The following is a 17985-nucleotide window of genomic DNA, read 5'->3' on the forward strand; positions in this document are numbered from 1 at the left end:
GTAAGTCTTAAATACTTAGTTGCCTCAGCAGATTAATACAAGAAGGAAAAGTCATGGATTCTTCATATATCTCACAATGGGAGAAAAGAATGTATATATAAAGGAGGAAGAGCATGTAAACACATATGCTTGCCTATGTATAGAACCTTTATAGAGGATACACTTAAAACTGAAAAGAAGTTGCCTCTGGACCAGAGGCCTGAGGGACAGTGAATTGGGCTAAGAACACTAACTCTTCATTATATATTCTTTCATCTTATAGAATATTTGAATGTATGCACGTTCAATTCAATTCAACAAGCAAATTTAAAATAAAAAGCATAAACCATGAATACAAATAACTCCAATGAAAGTAAAATATGTAAGTTACATGAAAAAGATACAAAGTATACTGGAGATTCAGAGGACAAAAAAATGATTCATCCATGGAAATGAGGAAACTGTCAACAAGGAGATGGTATGTGAGATGGGCCTTAAATGATGGGTAGAATAGATATATAACAGAAATTCCAGGAAAGAAAATAACTGAGTATAGACACAACGTTGGGAAAGGATGGGGCATGGAACGTACTCCTTTAGAACGTACGTTTAGGAATGTACTCCTTTAGAAACTTAAGTCACATAGAAGGTGCCATATTCTTTTTCTAAATGGCTGCATAACAAATTACCATATAATTAGAGCCTTAAATCAACATAAATTTATCATCTCATGGTTTCTGTGGTCAGGAGTCCATGTTAGCTTGGTGCTCTGCTCAGGAACTCATTAGGCTGAAATCAAAGTATCTGCCAGGGCTATGGTTTCATCTAAACTGTGGGGTCCTCCTCCAGGATCACTGGTTGTGGGCAGAATTTAGTTTCTTGCAGGGTTGAGACTGACTCCATTCTCAAATAATAATAATATCCTTTTTGATTAAAGTCAACTGATTTGTAACCTGATCACAGGTGTGATAATTCATCATATTCACATATTCACAAGTTCTGCCAGCACACAAAGAAGATTATACAGAAGCAACTCCAGAGAAGGGGATTATACTTGACGTGTACATCAGAGAGTAAGAATCTTCGGGAACATCTTAGAATTCTGCCTAACACAGATGGTAATAGAAGCTGAGAATAAAAATTCTCTAGGGCTATACACCAAAATCCAGCTAGTTTTCCCTGCTATTTTTCTGTTCCCAAAGATACTGCTGCTTGTAAAACGTGTATACATAATCACAGTTGCAACCAAGAATCTTCCCGCATTTGGTAACTGTCTATTCTTTGTTGATGGTAGTCACTTCTTATATAGCCATTTTACTAACTGGAATATCCATTCCTCTCTCAGTCTTTAATTCAATATGAACTATTCCTACCTCTGAATGCAGTGATTCCTGGCTGGCTTCTCTGTTACCATTAGATTAATACTGAATTTATTAAGGACTTGCCTGACTCCACAAAAACCTAGAGTCTTTGTTGTATATTTTCCCATTATTGGCTTTTATTTCCCTTGTCTCGTGTTAGTTCATGCTACCTAACTAAAATGCTAAAATCAAAGCAATTTTAGGTATTCCATCTTATCTATCCAAGAAAGAATTGCTAATATGCAAAATGTTAGTTCTATGTTCTAGGGCAATATGGATCATTAAGTATATACGTAATTAATATCTCTACAATGCTGAATGTGATTCTTTACGAGCACAAGCCTTAGAGTTAGAAATACTGACTTCTTTGATCTGGCAGCTTATATTTTTCTCATAGACAAAATGAAAAGGTTTATTTAGATTTAGAAGGCAAATATGCTGATAGACAAAGAAGTAGAACACCAAGAAAAGAAGGCCACCTTATACAACTATTAGTCTCTCATAACAAGATTCTAGATCTTCTCAGACAGCCACTACCACTGCTATACTAATTTAACAAGGTGATCTGTATTCTCCATTTTTTTTATTTAATTTTTTTTTAGGTAAACTTTATACCCAATGTGGGGCCAGAACTCACGACTCTTGAGATCAAGAGTCACATGCTCTACCAACTGAGCCAGTCTGGAGCCTGTGTATTCTCCAATTTTAACCAGAGCACTAGTATGTCTTCTTCCAAGAAAAGGAGTATTTATTACAAATTACTGTTTAAAAAAATAAATAATTTAAAAAATTTAAAAATTACTGTTTGATGGTAGAGATGATAAAATGTCACACACTGCTAGCAATAATTAACATTTTAATAGTCTTGGCTTATACACAATGGCTTTCAATTTGCAAACAGATTGTCAGATCAAGTACAAGAGTTTCAGCTTTTTTAGTAGCAGTTTCATAGCGTTAAGTAATTAAGCCAACAAATACCAAATGAGTCCCTACTAAGTGTAAGACACTGTCTAGTAGGTGGGTGATAGTGGAGAGGAAAAATTACAGAAGAATCAAACATGAATCCTGACCTCAAGTTATTTATAGTAAGTGAAAAGAAAACCCAATTTTCCTTTCCCTTCTGTAGCAGACAGACCCTTTAGGTGATCCCCATGATCCCCAACTTCTTGTATTCCCGTCCTTGTATGACCCTCTCCCCTTGAGTGTGGGCAGGACCTGTACCTTGTTCGTAGCCAAAAGAATTTGGTAAAAATGACAGAATGTACATGATTATCTGCACTTAAGTATGTGATTATGTTACATACTATTGTAGGTAGCACCCACCTTGATGGAGACTCTCTCCTTTGCTGGCTTTGAGGAAACAAGTGGCCATGGTCAGAATGCCACGTGACTGGGAACTATAGGAGGCTAGTGCTAGGAGCTGAAGCCGACCTCTGGCTGACAGCCAGCAAGAAACTAAAGCCTTGAGTCCTACAATAAAAACGAACTAAATTCTGCCAACAACCTGAGTAAACTCGGCAACTGTTCCTTTCCCAGTCAAGCCTCAGCTGAGAACTACGCCTTGGCAAACACCTTGATTCACCTTTGTGAGTCCAGTAGAGGGACCACAGAAAATGTGGGACAATAAATGCATGTTGTTTAAAGGGACTAAGTTTATGGTAATATTGTTACAGAGCAATAGATAAACTAATATATCTTAATTCTTATTCAAATTGCTCACATAAGAGGCAAGTATCCTAAATATCAAGTCACCACTGGTAAAATGAAACCGAAAAGTAGAATCAGTTACACAGTCTCACTCTTGTAAAAAGCAAACTCCAATTTGTTGCCAATATTGCCAAAAGGACCAGGCTGATTACCCAATTAACAGTTCAAAAACTAAAGATCAGCTGCTATTCTCAGACAGCAACCAGCTTCCATTTCATGACTAAATCATCAGAATGAGCCACCAGGCCTATTAAGTATGAATGTCAAATGTGAAGGGTCAAAGGGCACCACAGAGCCTGGTAGAGATAACCAGCTTAAGGCGTAGAAAAAACTCTCATTCCCACTTACGCAAATAGTAAAAACATATAGCTCTTAGTAAAATATAGCTATTTTCTTTCTTGTCTAAAAGCCATCTTTGCTTATATTTTTTTCTGTTTTATTGAAGTATAACTGACAAAATGTAAGCTATTTAAAGTGTACAACATGATGATAAAAGGATTCCTACAATCAAATTTATTACATATCCATCACCTCACATATTTAGCTCTGTTTTTTTAAACCACCTTTTCTTAAATGAAATGAGGCCCTGTTTGGGGACATGCATTCATTTTACATAGAGAAAGTAAGCCTACTACCATGTGAAGGTTCTTACTATCACTTTTTCAGAAGTCCCATCATCACAGGCTCACTGTAGCACAAATTTTTTTCACAAAGAGTACAAGTCACAGATTAGCACAATTTTATCAGGACAATAAATGTCACTAAAAACAATTAACAAGATTTTTTAACAGTGAGAAGAAGGAAAAGTACTCAACTGTCACTGTACTTATTTAACACTTACTTTTTAAAAATGTTCATTTATGGGGCACCTGGGTGGCGCAGTCAGTTAAGCGTCCGACTTCAGCCAGGTCACGATCTCGCGGTCCGTGAGTTCGAGCCCCGCGTCAGGCTCTGGGCTGATGGCTCAGAGCCTGGAGCCTGTTTCCGATTCTGTGTCTCCCTCTCTCTCTGCCCCTCCCCCGTTCATGCTCTGTCTCTCTCTGTCCCAAAAATAAATAAACGTTGAAAAAAAAAAATTTAAAAAAAAATGTTCATTTATTTATTTTGCGAGAGAGAGCGAGCGAGAACGAGCATGCGCACACACACTAGGGAAGAGCAGAGAGAGGGGGAGAGAGAATCCCAAGCAGGCTCTGCACTGTCAGCGCAGAGCCCAACATGGGGCTCAAACTCACAAACCATAAGATCATACCTGAGACAAAATCAAGAGTCAGATGCTCTACCAATGGAGCCACCCAGGCGACCCTAATGCTCACTTTTTAAAGAGTAAAGTTAGTTACTTACTGTAAAACACAAAATGCGTGACAAAATATATGCTTAGAGTAGTTTTTGCCTTTACAAAAGGAGATACACTACATTCTATCATTTCATTTTTCTGAGTATAGCAAAAGTGAATCAATAACCTATTTCCAAATGGTCAGCTAATAAAATTAACTTTATATATTTAAGAGAGTTATTTATTTCTTTCAATTATATACACACACACAGGCTTTTTTTGTAAATCATTAACACTTAAGAAGTACTTTCACTGACACTTCAGGTAGATAAAACATTCTGGTTGTCTGAGAAAACCATTCCTATAACATTAGTAAATGCATAATCACATTTCCAAATTGCAGCAAATAAAAACAAAATAATTAGAAAGAATATACATTTACTCTAAATAAAGCCTGAGGACACAACCAGAGATGAGTGTGCAAAGCATAACCTGATCTGCGTACTTCCACAGTGCCTCAAGGTATCTCTCTCTGAGTGCTCTGCTTGCAAACATCTAGGTCAGTCCTACGGCTTAAACAACAATGTCCTAAATAGGGCATGAGATTAAATCAAATGCACAGTAATGTAAACCAATGCATCTCCTAGATATAATGAGGCACTAAATGTAACACTGTTAAAAACCAGCAGAGAGAGGCCAAAAACAAACCAAAATGAAAATATCTGTAAGGCTTTCTAAAATAAAAAATTTTAAATAGAGTAAATAAAGAATAACCTACAGATAGTTATTCTCACCTTAGTGAAGGGCAAGAGTCACATATGGGTCTCTCACCTACTACTTCTAGTGATTAGTAACCTGGTAAACCACACTCATGTAAATCCAGCCCACAGTACAAAACAAGTAGAGTAACTGAACTCAGCCTAAAATGACAGTTCTATCATATTTGCTGGAATACTTTCTAGAGGCCTCTGAACCTTTGCTTTTTTAGACCCGTGATATGCACCAATAATTGACTTAATCACTGATCTCTGCTACTAAGATATACAATGACATACATGGCCATTCTGTCTCACAGCTATGCCTTGACCCACACTAAGCACCCCACATATTCAAGAGAGTGAACTAAATAGGTTTTGCATTATACAGAACAAGGGTCTACAACTTTTTTGTAAAGAACCAGGTAGTAAATATTTTAAGCATCGTGAGGCCACATAGTCTCTGCTAGAGCTATGCAACATCATGGCATAAAAAGAGTCTTAGAGAATATGTAAATTAATGGATATGGCTGTGTTCCAGTATAACTTTATTTACAAAAAGCAAGCTACAGGCTAGACTTAAACTATAAGCTATAGTCTGTCAACTCCTGAGAGTAATTCTCAAATTTTTCTCAAGTCTAATAAGTGGCTGAAAAATCTGCCTTTGGTAGAGAAAAGAAGAAAACCTAACAATTTTTATTCTATCTTTAAATTACCAAGATCATATACTAGTTATACAGCAGACCTAGGGATCTGTGTGACTCCTTGAATGAACACTATGGTAGACGAGAAATGAAGAAGGGGGAAGATGGTCAGTAATATTAACCAACAACAAATAGTTATTGAAAATCATTATACCCACAAAAATTATCTGACCTAAAAATATTGTATCTTTCCTACAAATATTTAATAATACATACCTTCCCTCTCCCACTTTTTTCCATCCCTTCTATTGCTTACCTTGTATAAAAATAGATAAAATAAGCACCCAATGGTAGTAATAGCTTCCTAACTAGTCTTCCTGCTTCCAGGAACAAGCTACCTAAAACATAGTTCTGTTCTACTTACAGTAATTTGCCAATTTAGCAATGCTTAAGCCTGTGGACTTGGGTCACAGAGAACTTAGTGTGACTCTAGAGTCTATAATTTATTAGCTGTGTGATCCTGAGCAAGTCCTTTAACCTCTCCAACTTCTATTTCCTTATCTACAAAATGGTTATAAAATCGTAAAAAGAAAAAAATCGTAAGGTTGTGGTAAAAAGTAAATAAGGGAATTCACGTAAAATACTCATCAAAATGTCTGATACATTGTCACCATTCAATAAGTTTATGCTATGATTATGGTAACCGTGGAATTAACATGTTTTAAAACATATCTGCAAATTCTTTCAAACTCCTCCCATTGAGAAGTAGGATCTATGTGCTCTCCCCTTGAATCTGGGTCAGCCTTAATAGGTTGCTTATAACCATGAGAATGCAGCAGCGGTGACACTGTATGATTTCCGAGACAAGGTCAGAAAAAGCCACACAGCTTCTTTCTGAGTCTTTTGAGACACTCGCTCTAGAGTCCCATAAGAAATCCAGGTACTCTGACATTGCCACATTGGAGAGAACATATATAAGCACTGCTCAGCTGAGCAACTGTCCAACATCATCTGCCAGCTATTTAAGTCATCTTGGTCAACTAATCCAGCTGAGCCTTCAAATGACCACAACCATACAGATAACCATAGCCAACATCTGACTGCAACTACCTGACCACAAAAATGTGAGTCAAACAAAATGTTACTTTAAATAATTGTTTTAGGTAATTTGGTAGGTAGACAGCAATAGCAACCAGAAAAAAGGTTAGTATAAAAGTGATGTAACAAAAATCAAAAAACATGTAGCATTGGCCAGGTCCCTTAGCAGCCTCACAAGTAACCCAAGATAAAGACAGCCTGGCTTGAAGAGGTTGTGACTTTTACCTAATGGAGTAGACTCCACTTAAATCCACCAAAAAAGCAAAAACCTCTTATGGGAACTGTATTAACAAAGGTATTCCCAGCTGAAACTTAAATAGATGGAGTAAGTACAAAATGAAAAGAAGCCTTTGGATACCCAAACTTCTATAGGTAGGAAGCAGGCCAAGAAAGCTACCCAAATGCAGACATATAGCATTTCTTAAGGAAATGAAAGAATGATTCAAAACCAAGCATCAAGAACCCAAATGGCAGAACCAAGAGCAATGGAGAACCATTTTCTTTTTTTTTTTTTTTTTAATGTTTGTTTATTTTTGAAAGGGAGAGAAACAGAGTGCGAGCAGGGGAGGGATGGAGAGAAGAGAGAGACACAGAATCTGAAGCTGTCAGCACAGACAGACACAGACTCTGAGCTGTCAGCACAGAGCCCATCACGGGGCATGAACCCACGAACCATGAGATCATGACCTGAGCTAAAGTCAGACACTTAACCAACTGAGCCACCCAGGTGCCCCAGTGGAGAACAATTTCTCATGGGAAGTACTGAACACTAAATCACAAAACTGGCAACATCTTCCCAGCTGGATTTCAAAATTGCAATGGTCTCATGATTACTATGTCGTACCTCTCATTTCCCCCGTTTTAGAATGGGGGTGTCTACTGTGGTTGTCCCACCCCTAAATCACTACTGTGGGGAACAGATAACATCTTTCTGGTTCACAGGTCTTCATATCAAAAGAAACCATATATGAAAGATGGCACATTGGGAGACTCATGTGCACATAGAGCTGATTTAGATAAGAGGATCCTGAGCTCATGCCAGAATAAATAATCCTTTAAGATGGAAGAGGACTTTGGAGGGAATAAATTTTGCATTTGAGAGAATTATAAATAATCTGTAGCCAGTGGAAAGACATGGTGGTTTTAAAACATGTCTGTATCTTTTAAACACCTCTTTGACACCTCTCCCATCAAGAGGTGTGGTCTATGTCCATTCCCCTTGAAGCCAGCTCAATTTTAATGACTAGCTTTTAACAATAAAATGCAGCAGAAATGACACCATTATAACTTCCAAGTTTGGTCAGAAAAGCCCATGAAGCTTTTGTTTGATTCTCTTGAGACATTTGCTCTGAGCAAAGCCTGCCACCATGTAAAAAGTCTTGACTACCCCAAAAACATCATGCTCAAGAGGCCACATGTAGGGAATCTGATGTAGCAAAACTGATGGTCCATCAACAGCCAGGATCAACTACCAGCCATGTGAGTGAGCCAGATCAGAAATCCAGCCCACTTACATCTTTATATGGCTTTAGCACCAGCTGACATCTGACTGCAACTAAGTGACAAAGCCTTAAATGAGGAACACCCAGCACACAGATTACTGTCCAGTAACAAATTACTGACCTACAAAAACATGAGCAATATAAAATAGTCATTTTAAACTTCTAAGTTTTACATAATTTCTCATACAACAATAGTAAGCAAAACAAGAATGATGATGTCACTCTCTTTCAGTGGCTTCCCATTATTCTTGGAAAGAAGTCAAGTTCCTTTTATAAAATTTACATGGTCCTGCATGATCCAGTCCATTTACCTTATTGCTTAACTGGTGAGTGGTCTTACCTGAGATGTCACTTCCTCCAAAAAGTATTCCCTTTAACACCAAGTATAGGGTAGGGAACCCTTCTAAGCATTCTTATAACATTCTTTACTTTCCCTGTTACAGTACTTGCTATGCTACAAATTTATTTACATTATCTCTTGTAGACTCTACATCCTCTACAGGTAGGAATCACATCTCTCTCATTAACCAATGTGATGCCAATACTCAGTGTACATGATAAGCACTCATATAATTTTGTTAAGTATTACATGAATAACACTATTATAGGGTAGAAAAGCTAGAAATAACTAATAGCAAACAAGACAAAATATAATAAGTTAGTAATATAGGTAGGTACAAATAATCTACTGTAGGAGAATGGGGAGAGAAAGACCTCTCTGAAGGAAGAATTTCAGTGAGATAGCTTCTCCTGGAAAAAGTTTATATTAAAAGGATTAAACACTGGGGTGCCTGGATCATTCAGCTGGTTAAGTGTCCAACTCTTGGTTTTGACTCAGACCATGATCTCATGATTCATGGATTTAAGCCCCACATTGGGCTCCATGCTGACAGTGCAGAGCCTGCTTAGAACTCTCTCTCTCTCCCTCTCTCTGCACACCCCTCCCGCTCACACTCTCTCTTTCTCAAAATAAATAAACTTTTTAAAAAAAGGACTAAACATTAAAATTTAAAGGCTACCTAAAAATTAAAGAATAGCTAATGCCTGGCTCCCATAGGCACAGGATTTTGTTTGTAAGTCTAGTTCTATGCCTGTTCAAAGGAATTTGAAAATATCTGATTCAAATTTGTTTTGAGATCTACTATTTAAACCAGGTCTACATCCCAGAATGAGGTAATCAAATAAAAAACCTACCCCAAACATACTAACTTTCATTAATAGTCATGAAACTAACAAACTCTCAACTTTCCATTAAATACACATTTCAAAAGTACTTGACTTCCTGATGAATACCCTACAATAGTTTACTAATTTAATAAATAAGTGGGAAAAAAATAAATGGCTTTATAGATAATAATAATTCTTTTTCTTGTCCTAGAAGCACTATTATTTAAAATTAATTACTAAAGCTCTAGTGAAATTAGACACCAAAGTACTACCATGAAATTAAAGACTAGCAGATTGGATTTTATTAAAATTAAAAACTTCTATACATCAAGAGACATTATGAAAAAACAGAAAACCAAACTACTGATAGGTAGAAGATATTCACAATACACCTATCTGCCAAAGGATTGGTATCCAGAATATATAAAACACTCCCATAAATCAATAAGATAATCCAATAAAAAATAATCAAAAACTTTGTGAAAAAGTGGTAAAATATAGCTACAAATTATTCCTATTCCGGTATATTTGCCCCTTTGCAATGTGGCATAGCTGCTCCTCCAATGTGGGCTGGTCATAACTCACATTAATCAAAAAAAAAATACGGTGGAAGTGAGGTTATATAACTTCCAAGACTAGGTCTTAAGAGATCTTGCACCTTCCACTTTTACCCTCTTAGAACGCTATTCTACCATATAAGGAAGCCCTACTACTTACCAGAGTATGAGAAGTCATAGGAAAAAACAAAAAACAAAAACAAGGTGCCCTAGCCAAAGCCAACACAACTGACAGACAAGGGAGTAAGGCCATCTTGGGCCTTCCAACCCAAAGAGACCACCCCTAGCTATGCAGCTGCATAAGACAGCTCAGACAAAACCAGGAAAGGAACCTCCAAGTCAACCCATAGAGTTGTAAAAAATAATAATAAACCGTTTTTACTTAAGCAACAATAAATAACTGAAACAGGTATGACATGGCACTTCATAAAAGATGATATCCAAATGGCCAATAAGCATATGAAAAGGTGCTCCACATCATCATTCATCAGGGAAAATACAAATGAAAACATGAGATATGACGACACACCCACCAGAATAAAAATTCAAAAGGTTGACAGTATCAAATGTAGGCAAAGATGTGGAGTACTGACACTTTCCTACATTGCTGCTTTAAAGTGTAAATTTGTAAAAAAGTTTTCTGTAAAACTATATGGCAGCATTTGGCAAAACTAAAATTATGCCCACTTTGTAACCCAGAAATTCCACTTCTACATTTATGCCAAACAAAATGCATATCTATGTACATATACAAAAGTATATACATATACACACCCAAAACATGTGTGCAAGAATGATCATGGAAACACTATTCATAAGAACCAAAAATTAGAAACAATCCAGTTGTTCACCAACAGAATGGATATATTTATACAATAAAACTACACAACAATTAAAAAGTACTACTACAATTTGCAGCAGCATGCATGAACCTCAGAAATAAAATCAGTAAAACAAGCTAAACAAAAAAGGCTAGTTAGTATAATTGCATTCCATTTATATGAATTTCAAAAACAAACTAAGTCAAAACTAATATGAAGATAAAAGCCACAACAGTAATTACCTCTCAAGGGCCGCCCATTGACTGGGAAAGGGTATAAGGCAGCCTTCTAGGGTATTGGTAATGTTCTCCATCTTGACCTGGGTTCACAGAGCTGTACCCAAGATTTGTATACTTCATTTCACTATATGCTGTACCTCATTAAAAATTGTTTAAATATCCTGCAAACCAGTTCACCATTCTAATGGCACAGAAACAGTACAGAGAGCAAAAGTGCCATGACCTACATAAAACAGAAAGAAAACATTCCCACTGGACCTCCTTTGCCCCTTGGTGATATCAAATACCATGACAGTCAAAATGCAGGTGTGCACAGAGCAGCAATAAACTAATGACTACATTAGTGCCAAGTTTGGGTGGTACACACGATATCCAAACCATTTACATGAAGCTGAAAGTAAACAGGACTTAAAGAATTCATGTTGCTGCCCTACAAATTTACATGAAACAATCTCATAGGTTTGAGTTTTATAAATATACATCAAAATATAATTATCCCTTAACTATCTGTTTGAGACTCAACATTTATATACTCTGGAGTTAGGTAAAAGAATGAAAATGTGAACTGTATTTGGCCCATCTATGTAGTCCATTTAGATGAATGGTAATCACGTACTGCTAATGAGATCAAAGTTGTAGATTACAGCCTCACAGGGGTCAGTTCTATGCAAAAACTAATGCCCTTTGGCATAGTCATAACAATGCTTTCCACTGTCTATGGATTTTATTACAAGAATCAAAAAGAAAAGACACAGTATATGTAGTCAGAATTGCATGTTACAAGTATGACAATTTAAAGCATACTCGATTGTTAGCACAGTTATTATTAACATCACTAAATAAATGAGTTCTCCCTACTTCTATATGAGAAAATCAGCAGGATACCATAAAGAAACTAAAATTAGATGTGGGTTATCAAAATGTAGAAGCAAAAAGTCTAGCAGACAAATTCAGCCAAATTGATAACCTCAAGAACTGTGTCTCAAAAAAGACTACTCATATTTTCTTATTATATGTTATGTTTAAATTGTATTCTTCTGGGGGCCCCTGGGTGGTACAGTCGGTTGAGCGTCTGACTTCAGCTCAGGTCATGATCTCACAGTTCATGGGTTCAAGACCCACATCAGGCTCTGTGCTGACCACTTGCTCAGAGCCTGGAGCCTGCTTCAGATTCTGTGTCTCCTTCTCTCTCTGCCCCTCCCCCACTCACATTGTGTCTCACTCTGTTTCTCAAAATTAAATAAATGTAAAAAATAAAATAAAATAAATTGTATTCTTCTGTCCTCCCCACACTGCAGCAATCTACATTAATAAAATTCCCAAATCTAGTTGATAGGTCTATTGTGGAGATTAAAATGAGATTATGTAGTAAATTTTTAAAAAATCATCTGTTTAAAATTCAGTAAATACCCCAAAAGTTATAATTATTGGCAAACTTAACTGGAATTTAATTTTCTAACTAGCTGTGTGCCAAATAAGTTTAATAATTCCTAAAAAAATAAAAAGTGATTCTTGGATTAAACACGTGAGAAAACTGACCCCCAATACAACTTATTTAATTCATCCAACTTGCTGTAAGAAATATACTGAGATACTCAAGAGTGACTTAAAGTGTTTCAAATTTGGGGTGCCTGGGTGGCTCAGTCAGTTAAGCGCCCAACTTCAGCTCAGGTCATGATCTCACAGTCCATGAGTTCAAGCCCTGCGTCAGGCTCTGTGCTGACAGCTCAGAGCCTGGAGCCTGCTTTGGATTCTATGTCCCCCTCTCTCTCTGCCCCTCCCCTGCTCATGCTCTCTCGCTCGCTCTCGCTCTCTCTCTCTCTCTCTCTCTCTGTCTCAAAAATAAATAAAAACATTTAAATACAAATTTAAGTGTTTCAAATTCCACACTGTTCAAATAGCTTGTAAGAGAAAGAATATTCACATATAATAATACAAAGTAAAAAGTCAGGTGAATCATGAGAGGATATAAAGTGCAATCAGAAGTTGGAGAATGAATTCCAGCTAAGATAAGGAAAGGCGTCACCAAAGAAAGGACATTTGAGTTGGGTTTTAAAAAACAGCACAGAATATGCAGCATTATGGTAGGAAAAAAAAAAAAGGGAGGGAGTCCCAGCAATGGCCTGAGCCTGGCCACGCCCCACTGGAGTACCCTAAAAGAGCCAAGAATACAAATGCTATAATGGAACCACCACTCTGGCCTTCAAGTTTCAACATGCAGTCACTGTTGCAGCAGACTCTCAGGCCACAATGGGTACCTATATAGCCTCCCAGGCAGTAAGGAAGGTTATAGAGACCAGTCCCTACCTGCTTCTGGGAGCACCTATTGGCTCAGCAATGTTGAATCTATGAGCTTCAAAACAAGGAATGTATCTCGGTAACAGCTGCCTTCAAGCTGCTTGTCAAGATGATATATCAGTATAAAGGCATGGGACTGTCCATGGGCACCCTAATCTGTAGCTGGGATAAGAGAGGCCCTGGCCTCTACTATGTGAACAGTAAAGGAAACTGGATCTTGGGATCCACCTTCTCTGTAGGTTCTAGCTTTGTGTATGCTTATCAGGTCATGGATCGGGGTTCCTCCTGACCTAGAGGTGGAACAGGTCTATGATCTGGCCCATCGAGCCATCAACCAAGCCACCTAGACAGATGTCTACTCAGGAGGTGCAGTCAACCTCTACATATCCAAGAGGATGGCTGGATTCCAGTCTCCAGTGACAATGTAGCTGATCTACATGACAAATATAGTTGACCTACCCTCTGAATGAGGGTGGATGAGACTGCTTGCATTTCTTGGAGTGACTATTGTTGGTAATGTGAATACAACTCCCCATCCTATAGTGGAGAGATCCTCAATTATGCTGATAATTTTTTAAACTCTGGTGCTGTTGACCTCTATGTATTACCAGTTGTTAATGACCTGCTGCTGCAGAGGTGATTGTTTTACCTTCTTGGACATTAACATTATGCCTTTCAACCATGAATGAATGAATGAATGAATGAATGCTTTTTTTTAAACAGCCTTGCAGTGAAATAGTTATATGTGTAATTACTTATTTGATGTCTCTCTCCCCAAATAGACTTCAAGTTCTGAAAGGGCACTTTTCAATTTTTCAATTCTCTACAGTTTCTAGCAAAGCATCTGGTACATGGTAGATATTCAGAAAATATCTGTTTTAATAAATGAGTAACAGAGAGAGGAAAGTAACAATTTGCCTAGAAAATAAAGAAGAAAGGGATATGAAGATGAAAAGATTATTTAGGGCCAAACCGCAGAAGTCCCTGAAAAGCAAACTGAGAAATTTGTACTTTATTTGGTTGTTAATAAGGACTCATTGAAGTTTTTCAGGAGTGCAGTGACATTACTGGGTCTGTGCTTTAGAAAGTATATCTAAAAACAATACTTACAGTAGATTAGAAAAAGAGACAACAAAGGCAATCACAAGATCATTATAGGAGTCCAGATCAAAAATAACAAGGACTTAAACTGGAATTTAAAAAAGCAGTGGGAATAAAAAGTAACAATAGTAATAACCATAGAGATATTACATGGGTGACATCAACCTATCTGACCAACACCTTTTGAGCACCTACTATGTACCTACCAGACACCATGCTAGGAGCTGGAGACAGGAAATAAAAATAAGCCATAGCCCTTTATCTCAAAGAGCTGATGGTTTCCCTTAATTGTTCCAGTAGAGAAAACTGACCGAAAATACAATGAATGAAGAAGAACAGAAGTCAAAGACTCTTTAAATTTTTAGTCTAGATGACTAAGAGAATGGAACACTATTCAGAGAATAGAGCAGAAAAAGGTAGGCAGGGAAGAAAATATGGGCAGTTTTTGACATACTGTATAGGATATCCAAGTAGAAATGTTCAGCTGGCAGTTACAAACTCAAGACTGAAAAAGACAACAGAGGTAAGGTCTTACAGTGTGGGAAACATCTAGCATAAACATGAGAGCTGAAGTTCAAAGCTAGAAAAGATAAGCAAGGATGTTACAGGTAGAAACTTAGAAAATATCTACATTAAAAAGATGGAGGAAGGCACAGAAAATTTAAAAAGAGGAATAATTATCAGTAAATCAAACCAAACCAAGACAAAAGACAGCAATCAGAGAGGCAGAAGGAGAAGGACCATCAAGATTAGGGGAACTGTTTCCAGAGGCACGGACCATCAACAATACTAGGTGCAGCAAAGAAATCATGGAAAATTAGGACTGAGAAAAAAAGATCACTGGATTTGGGAACAAAACAAATGCATTAGTGACATTTGAGAGAGTAGCAGAGTGATAAGGAAAAATTCTGTTTCCAAGAAGTTGAGGTATCAGTGAATAATGAGGCAGAAAAGACAGCTAGAGCAAACCACTCTCTTGATGTCTGACCGTGAAGAAAAAGAAAATGGTGGGAGTCTGACAATGAAGAAAAGGAAAGAAAGAAAGAAAGTGATGGGACAGTAGTTTGATAGGAATAGCAGAAGGAGAATGATTTTGTTTGGATACAGAACGATTACATGAGTTACATGTCATTAGCAGGAGGGAAAGGATTAAGTGGGCAAAAAATAAAATCACTGTTTTTAGAACAGGAAAGAACTAGAGAAAGGAAACAAGAAATGCTGGTAAAAAGACAAAAAAAATACATAAAATATTTGATTTATTCATTCAATATATATTTATTGAGTATCCATCATGAACTTGAAACTGGAGAATATACACTGGAGAACAAGAAACAGTCCTTCCAGAGGAAATGGAAGAATGCCACCCTAACATCCATTCCATTCTTTCTGTTATATAGCAGCCAAGCAACCTGGATAGAATTAACTCTAACACTAGCAAAAGGAGTTGTTAATCTTGAATGGCCTCAAGAACCACCATAATCATTATCTGCCTTATCAGGATACTTGATTCAGGAATGGGCACAGAACCCTAGTTAATCCTATCAGAAGGAAACCAGGACTTGATTTAATGGGAAAAGGGGCATTTCTGAGTGGCAAGATACACTGAGGGGAGGTTTGAAACAGCAGCAGCCATTTTGCTACCAAAAAGCCAGCTTATTATGAAGGCAACATCAAAGAGGACAGAGGTGAGAGAATCACAAAAGAAAAATAATAAAGCTCTGATCAACTACATCTGAAACCCATCCTTTCTTTGGTCTTTAAGTTACATGATCCAATAAATCCCCTTCTTTGTTTAAGGCCATTTAAGTAGAGCTTTTTGATAATTGCGAGGGACAGCATTCTAATTACAAATTTGACACCACTATAGGCACAAAATTGTTGTAAAAATGTAGCATACAATAGGGCATGCCCAGTGCAAACTCTAGACTGAATCCCCTCTACACTCTTCTGGCTTTAGATGTCCATGGTTCTAAACTTTCAACCTAAAAATGTCCCTTCTTTGGTAGTCCTTTCTTGACCTTTCACCCTTTGCTCCCAAGCTGGTTTTTCTTCACTAATCCTTGAATCCCTAGTCTTGGAGCAATAGAGTGCTCCCCCTCTAAGCATCAGACTTCACCTCCTCTCGATGCTCCAGAATCAAGTGAGAGGTGCCTATGACTTCAACCACAACCACCTTACTAAGAGAATTCTTAGCCCTGGGGATTATCCTTTCTGCAAGTTTGTTCCTGTGGCTCAGTCCAGAATTTCTATCTTTTCCTCAGCCTCACTGAATTGTCTTCCTTCAAAACTAGACTTATTGGCACAAGAACAGACACCCAGATCAATGGAACAGAATAGAAAACCCAGAAATGGACCCACAAACATATGGCCAACTAATCTTTGACAAAGCAGGAAAGAATATCCAATGGAATAAAGACAGTCTCTTTGGCAAGTAGAGCTGGGAAAACTGGACAGCAACATGCAGAAAAATGAACCTGGACCACTTTCTTACACCAGACACAAAAATAAACTCAAAATGGATGAAAGACCTAAATGTAAGACAGGAACCCATCTAAATCCTCGAGGAGAAAGCAGGCAAAAACTTTTTTGACCTTGGCAGCAACTTCTTACTCAACACATCTCCAGAGGCAAGGGAAACAAAAGCAAAAATGAACTATTGGGACCTCATCAAAATAAAAAGCTCCTGCAGGAGAAGGAAACAATCAGAAAAACTAAAAGGCAACCGACAGAATGGGAGAAGATATTTGCAAATGACATTATCAGATAAAGGGTTAGTATCCAAAATCTATAAAGAACTTATCAAACTCAACACCCACAAAACAAATAATCCAGTGAAGAAACGGGCAAAAGACATGAATAGACACTTCTCCAAGGAAGACATCCAGATGGCCAACCAACACATGAAAAAATGCCAACATCACTCATCATCAGGGAAATACAAATCAAAACCACAAGGAGATACCACCTTATACCTGTCAGAATGGCTAACATTAACAACTCAGGCAACAACAGATGTTGGTGAGGATGCGGAGAAAGAGGATCTCTTTGCATTGTTGGTGGCAATGCAAGCTGGTGCAGCCCCTCTGGAAAACAGTATGGAGGTTCCTCAAATAACTAAATATAGAACTACCCTACGACCCAGTAATTGCACTACTAGGCATTTATCCACGGGATACAGGTGTGCTGTTTTGAAGGGACACATGCACCCCAATGTTTACAGCAGCACTATCAACAATAGCCAAAGTATGGAAAGAGCCCAAATGTCCATCGATGGATGAATGGATAAAGATGTGGTATACACACACACACACACACACACACACACACACACACACACAACGGAATATTACTCGGCAATCAAAAAGAATGAAATCTTGCCATTTTCAACTACGTGGATGGAACTGGAGGGTATTATGCTAAGTGAAATTAGTCACTCAGAGAAAGACAAAAATCATATGACTTCACTCATATAAAGACTTTAAG

At 37.5% G+C, this 17985-nt stretch overlaps 1 protein-coding gene and 1 pseudogene across 17 annotated transcripts in view; one reads left to right on the plus strand and one right to left on the minus strand.

The window, feature by feature from the left end:
- Positions 1–17985, minus strand: part of ANKS1B (ankyrin repeat and sterile alpha motif domain containing 1B) — a 1072204-nt gene that overhangs the window by 1013187 nt on the left and 41032 nt on the right. The gene's annotated exons all lie outside the window — the stretch shown is intronic.
- On the plus strand, positions 13185–13855 carry LOC123386797 (annotated as a pseudogene).

This window comes from Felis catus, chromosome B4, assembly GCF_018350175.1.
Source record: "Felis catus isolate Fca126 chromosome B4, F.catus_Fca126_mat1.0, whole genome shotgun sequence".
NCBI classification, from domain to species: domain Eukaryota; kingdom Metazoa; phylum Chordata; class Mammalia; order Carnivora; family Felidae; genus Felis; species Felis catus.